Genomic DNA, 8,777 nt, shown 5'->3' with positions numbered 1-8,777 from the left:
ATTAAGATAGTAATGTTCTTCACTGGACACTATACAACTAACAAACTTTACTCCGCTGTCATTTATTTCCAGTGGCAAGTTCATTGAGTACTCTGACCCAAATCCAGGGATGGCTGTACGCAAGTTACAATATTATATAAGGTTAAGATAACAATGTTATCCTTGAATTACATAATTTTTATAACTAGTTTTACCACAGATAATTTCAGGAATTCTGAGCATTATAACTGGAGACTAGCCTAAAAATCACAGGGTGTTGTGAAAAAGATGCATAGTGTTTATCTGAAATCATTAGGAAGTTAAGGGGTATTTTTTTCAGGCAACATTGTTGCAAGTAGTTTCTTTTGCTAAAAGTTGCTTTTTAAAAATCTATCCACCACTAATTTAAGACAACTATGCTAGCTTAAGTTGTTTCAAACTAGTTTATTTAGGGGTTCCATTTTCACTCCTCAATAGATTTTATGTATTTCTCATATGCTTCTTCACTCATTAGTTCATCTAGTTCTGAAGGGTTGCTGAGTGTCATCTTGACTAGCCAACCATCTTCATAACAGGATTTGTTGACAAGTCCTGGATTTTCTGCTAGAGCTTCATTAATTTCAGTTACTACTCCTGATAGAGGAGAATAGAGTTCACTAGCAGCTTTCACACTTTCCAAAGCACCAAATTCCTCTTGTTTGTTCAATTTTGTCCCAACTTCAGGCAGACTACAGTAAACAACATCTCCCAAAGCTTCCTGTGCAAAATTGCTGATTCCCACTGTTCCAACACCGTTTTCTGTTGTTACCCATTCATGTTTGTCTGTGAATTTACGACCCGACAGCAGAGCGGGTCCAGGGCACAGCGCCCGGACGGCGCCCACCCGCAGTCCCCAGGGCCGCGGCGGGCAGGGCGCGTTGGGCGCAGAGATGGCGCGCAGGTTCAGACCGCGGCCCGTACGCTCCGCGCCACTCGCAGCGCCATGTTCGCAGGGGTGCAGAGGGTCTCCGCGCAGCATCTAGAGCCACACCAAATATTTAAGGAAGATAAAACACCAATCTTACATAAACTCCTTCAAAAGTAGAAGAGAAGGGAACACTTCCCAACTTGTTTTATGAGGCCAGCATAACTCTGATACCAAAAACTGCCATTATATAAAAAGAAAATTGCAGATAATATCATTCATGAACATAGACAAAAAATTAGCAAATTAAAAAATATTACTACTGAGTTGTAAAACAAAGTATTAGCAAATTGAATCCAGCAATATATAAAAATGATAATCATATCCATATGGAGTTTATACCAGTTATACAAAGTTGGTTCAACTTTGCAAACTTAGGATAGGCAAAAATGTCTTAAAACACAGAAAGCACTAATCATAAAAGAAAAACTTGATAAGCTGGACTTCATCAAAATTAAAATTTTATACCCTTCAAAAAAAAAAAAAGAAAAGGTAAATCTTAGCTTGGGAAAAAATATTCACAACACATATATATGACAAAGGACTTATATTCAGATTACATTTTTAAAAATTCCTACAACTCAGTAATAAAAAAAAGACAACAACCCAAGTTATAAAAATGGGCAAAAGACTTGGACACTTCACAAATGAAGGTATACAAATGGCCAATAAGCACATTAAAAGATACTCAACATTGTTAGTAATTCCGGAAATGCAAATTAAAACCACTATGAGATTTCACTACACACCCAGCAGAATAGCCAACATTAAAAGGACTGACAAGGGAATTCCCTGGCAGTCCAGTGGTTAGGACTCTGTACTTTCACTACTGAGTGTAGGGGTTCAGGCCCTGGACAGGGAACTAAGATCCCACAAACTGGGGCTTCCCTGGTGGAGCAGTGGTTGAGAATCTGCCTGCCAATGCAGGGGACACGGGTTCGAGCCCTGGTCTGGGAAGATCCCACATGCCGCGGAGCGACTAAGCCCGTGAGCCACAACTACTGAGCCTGCGCGTCTGGAGCCTGTGCTCCGCAACGGGAGAGGCCGCGACGGTGAGAGGCCCGTGCACCGCAATGAAGAGTGGCCCCTGGGGCCTCCCTGGTGGCGCAGTGGTTGAGAATCTGCCTGCCAATGCAGGGGACACGGGTTCGAGCCCTGGTCTGGGAAGATCCCACATGCCACGGAGCAACTGGGCCCGTGAGCCACAATTACTGAGCCTGCGCGTCTGGAGCCTGTGCCCCGCAACAAGAGAGGCCACGACAGTGAGAGGCCCGCGCACCGCGATGAAGAGTGGCCCCCGCTTGCCACAACTAGAGAAAGCTCTCGCACAGAAACGAAGACCCAACACAGCCATAAATAAATAAATAAATAAATTTATTTTAAAAAAAAAACTGGACAGTCCTGGCTCCTGTCACTTTAAAAGAGTTTCTTTTAAAAAAAAAAAAAAAAAAAAGATCCCACAAACTGCACGGGCGCAGCCAAAAATTTTTTTTTTTAATTTTTTAATAAAAATAAAAGGACTGAGAAGATCAAGTATTGTCAAGGACATGGAGCAACAGGAACGCTCACACACGGCTGGTGGGAATGTAAAATGCTATAAACACTTTGGCAGTTTCTTTCTTTCTAAAAGACACTTACCACACCACTCAGGACTCCCACTTCTAGATGTTTACCCAAGAGACAGAAAAACCTACGTCCACACAAAGACCTTCATGTGAATGTTGGGGTTTTTTGGTTTGTTTGTTTTTTCATTTCTTGGCTGCGCTGCATGTTTGTGGGATCTTAGTTCTCTGACCAGGGATCGAACCCAGGCCCTCGGCAGAGAAAGCGCGAAGTCCTAACTATTGGACTGCCAGGGGATTCCCTTTTATTTTATTTTTTTAATTTATTTTTTATTTTTAGACCTTCATGTGAATGTTGATAGCTTTATTCATAATAGCCAAACCATGGAAACAGCCCAAACAAATGGTGAGTATATAACCAATCTGAGATCCATCCATTCAGTGCATCACTACTCAGGAATCAAAAGGAGCAAACTATGATAAATATGACATGGCTGAATCTCAAAAGCGTTATGCTGAGTGAAAGAAGCCCGGGTTCAATCCCTGGTTGGGGAACTGAGATCTCGCAAGCCATGCGGCGTGGCCAAAATTTAAAAAAAAAAAACAAAAAAAAACCCATTACAGTAACATACAGAGTATTTTCACTGCCCTAAAAATCCTCTGTGCTCTGTCTACTCAACCCTCGCTCCCCCCAACCCCTGGCAACCACTGACCTTTTTATTGTCTCCATAGTTTTGCCTTTTCCAGAATGTCATATAGGTAGAATCACGCAGTATGCAGACTTTTCAGATTGGTTTCTTTCACTAGGTAAAAAGCATTTAAGATTCCTCCATGTCTTTTCATGGCTTGATAGCTCATTTATTTTTAGCACTGAATACTACTCCATTGTCTGGATGGACCACAGTTTGTTTATTCATTCACCTACTGAAGGAATCTTCGTTGCTTCTAAGTTTAGGCAATTATGAATAAAGCTGCTATAAACATCGTATGCAGGTTCTTGTGTGAACATAAGTTTTCAACTCCTCTGTATAAATACCAAGGAGTGAAATTGCTGGATCATATGGTGAGATTATGCTTAGTTTTATGAGAAACCGCCAATCCGTCTTCCAAAGTGGCTGTACCATTTTGCATTCCCATCAGCAAAGTTCCTGTTGCTCTACAGCTTTGTCAGCATTTGGTGTTGTCAGTGTTCCAGATTTTGGCCATTCCAATAGGTGTGCAGTGGTATCTCATTGTTTTAATTTGTATTTTCCTGGTGACACAAGCTGTGGAACATCTTTTCATATGCTTATTTGCTATCTGTATATGTTCTTTGGAGAGATGTCTGTTAAGATCTTTGGCTCATTTTATAATCAGGTTATTTCCTTATTATTGCATTTTAAGAGTCCTTTGTATAATTTGGATAACAGTCCTTTATCAAATATGTCTTCTGCAAATATTTTCTCCCAGCCTGTGGCTTATCTTTTCACTCTCCTGACAGCGCAGAAGTTTTTAATTTTAAGGAAGCCCAGCTTACTAGTTATTTCTTTCAAGGATCATGCTTTTGGTGTTATATCTTAGAAGTCATTGCCAAACCCAAGATCATTTAGATTTTCTCCTATGTTATCTTCTAGGAGTTTTTTTTTGTTTTTATTTACTTTTGGCTGCGTCGGGTCTTAGTTGTGGCACGTGGGATCTTTCGTTGCAGCACACGGGCTCTTCGTTGCAGCGTGTGGGCTCCTCTCTAGTTGTGGCACATGGGCTTCTCTCTAGCTGTGGTGCGCGAGCTTAGTTGCCCCGTGGCACGCGGGATCTTAGTTCCCTGACCAGGGATAGAACCCACGTCCCCTGCATTGGAAGGCGGATTCTTAACCACTGGATCACCAGGGAAGTCCCTTCCAGGAGCTTTATAGTTTTCTGTTTTACATTTAGGCCTATGATCCATTTTGAGCTAATCTTTCCAAACTGTGTATGGTCTGTCTAGATTCATTTTTTTTTGCATGTGATGTCCAGATGTTCCAGTATCATTTGTTGAAAAGACTATCCATTGTATTGCCTTTGCTCCTTGGGCCAAGTATCATTTGACTATTTTTATATGGGTCTATTTCTGGGCTCTCCATTCTGTTTCATTGATCTGTCTACTCTTTAACCAATACTACGCTGTCTCGATTTACTGTAGCTTTATAGGAAGTCTTGAAGTTGGGTAGTGTCAGTCCTCCAACTTTGTTCTTTAATTTTGAGTTGGCTAATTCTGGATCTTTTGCCTCTCCCTACAAACTTTAGACTGAGTTTGTCAATATCCACAAAATAACTTAGTGGGATTTTGATTGGGATTGAATTGAATCTATAGATCACGTTGGGAAGAACTGATATCATGATGTGATATCGTGAGTCTTCCTATCCATAAACAGGCAATAACTATTTAATCCTTCTTTGGTATCTTTCACCAGAGTTTTGTAGTTTTCCTCATGTATGTCTTGTATGATATAAATTTTTAATACGCATACTGATGTATTCAGTATGGAGTTTGTCCATGTAATTGCCATCTGTCTTTGAGGTCAGGGCCATGTCTGCTTAAGTAGAAGATGGTTTGACAACATTTGTAGGTATGGACATCAGAAATGCTGATGAAGGGGAGCAGAATCTGATAGATTCCATTAGAATCTGGATTCTAATCCCAGCTCGACCACTAACTTGCTGTATGACCCCTGGCAAGAGATTTCCCCTTCTGGGCCTTAATGAAGGGGTTAGGCTAAACCAGCGGATCCTGGGCTCAACTCCCAAATGTTTTTTCAGTAGGTTTGGGGTAGCACCTGGAGAAGTCTGTATAATTAAAAACTTAACGCTGGTGTTTTTGATCTCCGGGATCCACTGACTTATTTGGAGTAAAGGTTCACAAATTTCCTCCACTCATGTGCCTTTAGTGATTCAATAATTGTTTCATGATGCCCCTAGCCCTAAGGAAATACCTAATAGTTCTGTCATTAAGTAGATAAGCCCAAACAAACTCAGTAAGTTTTTTTTTTTTAATAAATTTATTTATTTATTTATTTTTGGCTGTGTTGGGTCTTCGTTGCTGCGCACGAGCTTTCTTTACTTGCGGTGAGTGAGGGCTACTCTCTGTTGCGGTGCGCGGGCTTCTCATTGTCGTGGCTTCTCTTGTTGCGGAGCATGGGCTCTAGGCGTGCGGGCTTCAGTAGTTGTGGCACGTGGGCTCAGTAGTTGTGGCGCACGGGCTTAGTTGTTCCGCGGCATGTGGGATCTTTCTGGACCAGGGCTCGAACCCGTGTCCCTTGCATTGGCAGGCGGATTCTGAACCACTGCACCACCAGGGAAGCCCCAAACTCAGTAAGTATTTATGTCCTAACAATTTAGTGCCTTTTGGGCGCCACACACTGTCTCAAACCTTGGAATCAGACTGGACACCCCACTCTCTTTTCCTCTTCCACATTGATTTACACACAGTACTTGCTTTTTATCACAACAACCTCCAAACCCTCGGCTTGGCAAAGATATGACATTATCAGAAGGAATGCAGTGTGAGCCAACGCTGAAACTGCCTCAAGCTAGCAGTCCGTGGCAGCATCAGGCGGCACTGTGTTATAGGCTGAATGGTGCCCCCTCTTCAAATTCATTCATGTTGAAGTCCTAACCCCCAGGACCTCCGACTATGGCTGTATTTGGAGACAGGGCTATTAAGGAGGTAATTAAGGTAAAATGAGGTCATATGGGTGGGCCCTAATCCAATATGACTGGTGCCCTTATAAGAGGAGATTAGAACACAGATATGCCCACACAAAAGAAAGACCATGTGAGATACAGCAAGAAGACAGCCATCTGCAAGCCAAAGAGAGAGGCTTTGGAAGAAATGAAACTTGCCGACACCTTGATCTTGGACTTCTAGCCTCCAGGACTGTGTTGTTTAAGCCATCCAGTCTGTGGTAATTTGTTAGGGGAGCCCGGCAAACCAACACCCTAGGTTTCCTCTAAGATTTAAAAATATCCCTCAGCACCCCTGAGAGGTCCCTGCCATGCCTCAGAGCACCTCAACACACAGTTGCAGAACCACACACAGAGGGTCTTAAATATTCCCCACTCAAATCAGTAATCGCTAGGGTATAAGCCAGCTAGCAAAATTTCACTCAGCATATATAAACATTTCTGCCCTAATCACACACCTGGCTCTTTGCTTCAGCAGACATCCATCACTTGGTAGAAGAGTCACCCTAGGCCAGTGATTTAGGTAGCCAGTTAGGAGGTCGCTGGAGTAGTTTGGGAGAAAGCCAGTCGTGAACCGGACCGGGATGGTAGCAGTTGGAATGCAGAAAAGTGGACATATCGGGATATGTTTTGTGGTGAGAAGTAGTTCAGTCAGAACTTGTAGATGGATCTGTGAGTGGGAGAGAGCAGAATCAAGGATAATTCCTAGGTTTTTGTTTATAATTAATTATATTTCTATTGTGACTACAATCTTTCATTCCACAATTTTTAGTGAGAGCCTGCTAAATGCCATACTATGTCCAAGGTATTGGGATACAGAAGTGGGAAAGACAACGTCCCTGCTTTCACTTGATTAGGAGTGTGGATGCTAAAGCTAGACTGCCTGGGTTCAAATTCCAGCTCTGTCACTTAGCAGCTGTGTGACTTTGGGCAAGTTACTTACCCTACCTAAGACTCAGTTTCCTTATCTGCACAATGGGGATAATAAAGGTATCCACCTCCTAGAACTGCTATAAGGATTTAAAAAGTTAATATATTACAGCACTTATAACAGTGCCGAACAAGAGTAAGCAGTCTATAAGTTTTAGCTATTACAACTCAAGGAACTTTTATCCTAGTGGAAGGAGACAGAAAATAAACAAACACTGAATATTATATTGTGATAAGTTCAATGAAGAAAATCAAAAAGGGGGATGTGATAGAGAGCTTCATGAACTACTTTACACTGGGGGCTCAGGAAAGGCCTTTCTGAGGAGATAACATTTAAACTGAGACATAGGGGAATTCCCTGGTGATCCAGTGGTTAGAACTGTGCACTCTCACTGCCAGGGGCCCGCGTTCAATCCCTGGTCAGAGAACTAAGATCCCACAAGCCGTGCGGTGTGGCCAAAATTAATTAATTAATTAATTAAATAAAATAAAAAATAAACAAGCCAGTAGTGAAAATAAATTTGCTTTAAGAAATAAAATAAATTAAGACCTAAATGGTAAGAAGGAGCCAGACATGAGAATATCTAGGAAAAGAACATTCTAGAAAGAAACAACAAAAGCAAATTCCCCAAGGAACAAATCTGGCATGTTCCAGCGACAGAAAGAAGGTCAGTAGGGCTGGAATTCAGTGAGAGAGGGAGAGAATGATGCAGAATGAAGCTGGCAAGGCAGGCAGTTGACAGATCACATAGGCCCTTATAGGTCAGCAGGATAAGGAATCAGATTTTATTTCAGAGTAATGAAAGGGACTTCTCTTGTGGTCCAGTGGTTAAGACACCGCGCTCCCAATGCAGGGGGCCCTGGTTCCATCCCAGGTCAGGGAACTAGATCCCGCGTGCATACCGCAACTAAGAGTTTGCATGCCGCAACCAAGACGTCTGCATGCCACAACAAAGATCCCTCATGCCACAACTAAGACCCAGCACAGCCAAAATACATAAATAAATAAATATTAAAAAAAAAAAAAAGACTGATGAGGAGTAAGGGAGTGATTAAATGAGGAAGGCGGCATGGTTTGACTTACTTTTTAAAGAGATCTGTCTGGCAGTTGTATGAATAGGTTTTAGGGACAAGAGTCTACTATAGGACTTCAGGCAAGAAATGAGGGTGACTTCATCTAGGGGGAGGGACAGAGGTAAGAGGACAGATCTGAGATGTGTCTTAGATATAGAATCAACTAGACTTGTACTTCATACAAAGGTCCTGCTGTACAAACCTCAGGACAGTCTGCCTCATACTAGTCACAGGTGTTGACATTTGCAGCTTAGATTCAGATTTGCAGCCTTAGGGCTTTAGATTCTGACAGTCGTGGATTTGAATTCTGGCTCCATCACTCAGCCACTGTGTGACCTTATACAAGCCATCTTCACAGCTTCCTCCCCTGTAAAAGGGGGATGGAAAACAACACTTGGCTTAAGCGTAGCTGTGGAAGTTAAATGAGAGAACCCAGTCACAGCACTTCGCACAGAATCTGACCACACAGGAAGAGCTCAGTGAATGTCAGCGGTTATCACTGCGCTCAGTTACTGGACATCTCCACACTCATTCCGATGAACCAACTGCAACTGTTCTTTTCCTGGCCT

General features: G+C 42.3%; 1 pseudogene; it reads right to left on the bottom strand.

Annotated features, from left to right (window-relative positions):
* Window positions 1-442: 442 nt before the first annotated feature.
* LOC133101202 (glycine cleavage system H protein, mitochondrial-like) lies at window positions 443-963 on the bottom strand (annotated as a pseudogene).
* Between the last annotated feature and the right edge of the window lie 7,814 nt (window positions 964-8,777).

This window comes from Eubalaena glacialis, chromosome 11, assembly GCF_028564815.1.
Source record: "Eubalaena glacialis isolate mEubGla1 chromosome 11, mEubGla1.1.hap2.+ XY, whole genome shotgun sequence".
Lineage (NCBI taxonomy): Eukaryota > Metazoa > Chordata > Mammalia > Artiodactyla > Balaenidae > Eubalaena > Eubalaena glacialis.
Note: the sequence above shows the minus strand (reverse complement) of the source record. Positions and strands in the feature narration are given on the sequence as shown.